This window comes from Echinops telfairi, unplaced genomic scaffold (genome assembly GCF_000313985.2).
Source record: "Echinops telfairi isolate 266 unplaced genomic scaffold, ASM31398v2 ScPeMD7_7469;HRSCAF=8507_0, whole genome shotgun sequence".
Classification (NCBI taxonomy): Eukaryota; Metazoa; Chordata; class Mammalia; order Afrosoricida; family Tenrecidae; genus Echinops; species Echinops telfairi.
This window is the reverse complement of record NW_022111372.1, coordinates 42,891,875-42,897,352: the sequence shown is the minus strand read 5'-3', so window position 1 is coordinate 42,897,352 and position 5,478 is coordinate 42,891,875.

The following is a 5,478-nucleotide window of genomic DNA, read 5'->3' as shown; positions in this document are numbered from 1 at the left end:
TTACTGATTTGATATATATATGTTCATATTCTTTGTGTATTATTTATATATTTGGAGGAAGAGAAACAACCCCTTTTGTAAGAACAAATGTAATTGAACAGCAAATAAAATTATTTTATGTGAATTTTCTGGGTTGAGATATCATTTAAAGAGTTTTTACCAAAAAAAAAGTTTATGCCAACATGAAAGGTTAAGTGTATCTATATTTTCTGAATTTCTATCTTTAAAATTTGGCTATGAATCTCTCTACTGCATATAAATTTAAAGCAAAATAATAACATAGGGTTTTCCACTTGCACTTTTAGTGATCCTTTTGTCCTCTCATAGCTGTTTTTCCAATTCCTAATATGTGTGATGTGATGTGATGTGTGAAGGTGTATAATGAGCCAGGAAAACTGCATAGGAATTGTGGCATTTGAGTTATAGTATAGATGTAGAATATTGAAAGGACCACAAATTCCCAGGAAAACAAACCTATGTGTCTTGAAAGAACAGCCAAAAAGCTCCTTAGGAATAAAGATGATGAAACTTCAACATATGCATTTTGGAGACCAATTCCTGGCATGGACATCATGCCTGGAAAAGTAGGGGATCAGTGAAAAAGAAGAAGAAAGTCAATGAGATGATTTCACACAGTGGATGTAATAATTGGCTCCAACATGAAGATTTGATTATGTCACATTACCGGGCATTGTTGTATTCCGTGGCACATAAGGTCTCAATGAGTCAGATACAACTTCATATCACCTTACAGCAACAGTAGCATCTGCTAAACAATCAACTTTTTTGACATCTTGTCTCCACTTAATGATGGTATTAAATTATATTGTGGGGAAAAAGTATGCAAATATATTTCCCCTACATGACTGAGGAAAGTTGACAGACTGGGGTTTCCTGAAACCCACTTGAGTTAGCGCTGCAATAGGAAGCTGTGAAGGGACCTTTCAGAAAGGTTCAGAATGAGTGCATTGCAAAATACTGTTGTGAGAATCCAGTCTAGTGTTGCAGGCTGCTAGCAGTGGGAACTGGATTTTCTTTCCAAACACCTTTTACACAGAGTACATTAAAGAAGTGTTGTCATCAATATCAAAAGTGAAAAAAGAATAACTGACACCATATTACCAATATTATAAATAATTTTACATTAACATTCTAGACCTATTTCAGAGATAAGCAATATTTTCCACAACTCTAAATATTATTTCATTGAACACAATTTGTGTGCCTAACTAAATATAGAACTTAAATCATAATAATTATTATAATCAACTGAATTAATTGCATGAATTCTCTCTATTTTATGTTTCTGTTAGAAAATAAAGACAATAAAAATTGAATAATTTAAAATAATATCCCTTTCCTCACTCTAGTCTTTATAAAGTTAAATAATCATGAAGCTCAACATACTCTGGGAGAGAGATAAAGGTGGCTGAATTAAGGCTGTGTATCATATGTTGTATAGCAGAGAGACAGTAAGAAAAGAGGAAGGTCCTCAATGAAATACTTTGACACAGTGGCTGCAATGATTGGTTCACACATGACGACAACTGTGAGAATGGTGCAGGGCTTGGTGTTGCTCTGTTCTGGGTACAATGTGGTACAATGAGTTAGAACCAACTGGATGGCACCTAAATGGCACACCAACACCTATGTATGCTTAAAGAACAAAACAAAGCAAACAAACGAGATACAAATAATAACGCATAATAAATGGAAGCAGAACATTTTTTAGTGGCATAAGTGTGTAGATGAGTTTGAACAATATTTTATTAACATCAAGTCAGGAATGATACATTGTGTGTCTGTAGGACAGGATAAAACTTTCTGATTGGGTTTCCAAGAATGTAACATTTTTTTAAGAGTTAAAAGGCTTCTCTCTCTCCCCTGCAGACACTGGGGGTTACAAACTACTGACCTGTGCTTAGTGGCCCAGGATAAAACCAACTAGGCCAGAACTCCTTGAACAACCCATTGTTTTCTTGTGCCATCCATTCACTTCCAGCCCTTAGTGGCCTTCGGCACACCAGAGGAAACATTTCCTGGTCCTGCACCACCCTCACAACTGTCCCCATCATTGCAGCCACTGTCAATCCATCTCTTTCAGGGCCTTTCTCATTTTCTACTATTTCTCTACTTTACCAAGCACATAACTCATCAGCAACTGGTCTCTCATGAAATATGTCCAATGTATGTTAGATGAAGTCTTGCCATTCTTGCCTCTAGGGAGCATTCTGGCCATAATTCTTTCTTTTTTTAATTTATATTAATTTATTTTTATTTTTTATATCATTTTATTTGGTGCCCTTACAATTTCTGTTACAATTCATACATCAATTGTATCAGACATGTTAGTACATACATTGCCATCTTTCTTTTCTAGACATTTACATTCTATTGATCTACATTCTTTGGGATCAGCGCCTCCTTTTTTCTCTCACCTCCCCCACCCTTGTGGCCCCTTGATAGATTATAGACTGTTATTTTCATAACTCACACCAACTGCTGTCTCCCTTCACCTCTGGTTTCTGTTGTTCTAGCCCCAGTAGTGGGGTGGGGGATGAGGGTGGTCATTTGCCATTCATTGCGATCCATACTCCCTTTCTTCCCACCTTCTGCCTACTCTTTTGGTATTGCTATTCCCATTCTTGTTCCTGGGTTCTGTGTTTCATGAGTTTTATCTCTTGCCTATTCCTATGTACATGCTCTGGTCCAGTCTAGAGTGGGAAGCAGCACTGGGGTCGTGATAGTGGGGAATGACGAAGCCTCAAGCAACCAGAGGTATATTGCATGATCCATCAGTGATCTACTGCACTCTGATTGACTCATCCCTTCCCTGCAAACCCTCAGTGAGGGATGTTCCTTTGTCTACAGATGGGCGTTAGGTCTCCACTGCAACCCACTCATTCTCACCAATGTGCTTTTGTTTGTTTGCTTGTTATGAATCTTCTCATGCCTGTAACCCCTCCCAGTGATGCTTCAAGATCACACCTGGTAGTGGGCGTTTTCCATGTGGGCTTGTTGCTTCACTGTTGGGGGCCGCTTGTTTAACTTCAAGCCTTTAAGATCCCAGAAGCTGTATCTTTCAATAGCCTGGCATCAAATTCTGTCTTCACCACATCTGTTTATACACTCATTTTGACCTTCAGCAATCGGTCCGTTGTTGGGTGGGTGGGGAATGAGCATCACAAAATGCCATTTTGTTAGAAGGAAGTATTCTTCTATTGAGGGAGGTTCAAATTTGCTTGTTATAGCTTTCCTCTGCTTCCTTTTGCCTCCTCCTGCCCAACCATCATGTTTCCCCTTCTTCCACCTCTTAGTACTTCCTCTCAGCTAGACTGGTGTTGCTCTAATACCCACAGGATCTCTACAACCTCCTAGATGTTGGTTTTAATTCCCTAATTGTTCCCCTGTCTATGGAGGTGTTTGCTCACCACACCCTTTCACCCAACACATTCTCCCCCAAAACTCCCCCGGACCATTGGCCCCATTGCTTTCTCCTTGAGCTTGCTTCTCTTGTGTGTCTTATATAAGCAGGCAAACCAGCAATGTCCTAGTCCAAACAATAAGAAAACAAAAGGTTGAAAAAAGAAAAGGCGAGAAGAAAAAAACAAAAACATGTATCTTATACTGGCCTTTATGAATCTGGCCTTTATGTCCACTGGTTTTTATGAATCTCTGCCCCATGGTCCTAGGGGCATTATGGGGTCTGCCCCTCCTACCCCAAAGCCTATTTGGGGGGCTGTTTAGGGGCTTTTTGGATTGGCTTTTTTCTATTTGCTGATATGTTATGCTCCCTTCTTGGTTTGTCCCACTGTGGGGGATTCAAGACAAATTATCTCCCCGCTGTGTGTCCCTATCATCATCCTCTGTCGCAGTATGCTCCAGTGGGAACAACAGGTCTTGAGTTGTTGGTCGTTCTACAGTCTTCTCTGTTCCTCAACAGCTCCATGGAGAGACATCATCCTCTGGGTTTCATGTGCTAATATAGAGTCTATGCCAACTGTCCCTTTCTCATTTTCCTTCTTGGTTTGCTTCCATGTGGGTGTAGTAATTTGGCTCCTTTCCTCCACCTGAAGATTTAGTGTTCTTCTCTATGGCACATACTTCCAAGGTAGGGGTCAGATTGGCTCTGGTTGGGACCAGCCCTGTAGCCCAATATTTTCATTCAATCCTCCATGTGGTTACATTGTCCTCCTGGTTTGATGTGCCATGGTGGGGTCTGTATGCACACACCCAATTCTCTGGAGACACAACCAATACTCTCCCCTTGAGTGGGTTACCTTGTTACCCCCATGTCATCATCTCAGTTTCTCCCCCCACCCTTTCTCTCTCCTTCTCCTCGCCCCTCCATCACCTTCTTTATATTGGATTCACATGTAACTCATTGGTTTTGTCTCACCTCCACCCAGCTACACGTGCCTCTACTCATATATTGTGAGATACGTGTCTTTTCTTCTATAACTTCTGTGTTCATTATACTTTCCTCAGGGGACTCATGTTATACTTGCCCTTTTGTGATTGTCTGACCTCGCTTAGAATAATTTTCTCCAACTCTTCCCATGCAATGACATGTTTCATGTGATCATCTGTGCTTTCTAATGCTGCATAGTACTCCTTTGTGTGTGTGCCAGAGGATACTAATCCACTCATCTATCAATGGAAATTCAGGTTGTTTCCAACTCCTTGTGATTTTGAATTGCGTCCCAATAAAAATTGGTATGCAGATGACTGGTCGTGTTTTATTTCTTACCTCTTCTGCTATATGCCCAGTACAGAAATAGGTGGGTCATAGGTAGATCAATTTCCATTTTCTTTCAATATTGCCGGGTTGCTTTCCACAGTGGCTGTACATATCTACAGGACCATCAGCAGTGGAGGAGATTTCCTATTTCACCACATTCCCTCCACCATTTGTTGCTCTCTGATTTTCTGATTTGCACTAAATTCAAGGGTGTTAGACAGTATATCATGGTTGTTTTAATTTGCATGTCTCTTATGGATAAAGATCAGGAGCACTTTCTCATGTGTTTATTGGCCATATAGGTCTCCTCTCTATTGAAGTTTCTCTCAGGTCTTTTGCCCTCTTCCTCATGGGGTTGCCTATTTTCCTTTTTTTGCAGGCCAGGAGGATATTGCACATTTTTGCTGATGTGCCATTGCTGAATATCCTCTCCCAGTCTGTGGGTTCCCTTGTTATCATCTAGGTGAAAGTTTTTCAACTCACAGAGATGTTTTATTCTCACTAAATCACATTTGTTGATTTCCAGTTCACCTGTGTGTATCCCCTTCCCTATTGTGGTGAGACTCTGTATTTCCCTGGGCCAATGATCTTAGGCTAGTCCTGGTTGCTTCAATGATGGTCCCAATGGTTTGGGGTTTAACTTCTAAGTTGGTGATCCACCTTGATTTTGTTCTTGTGCAAGGAGCAAGGTAAACATCTTGTTTTATTTTTCTACAGGGGGATTTTCATTGTTTCTT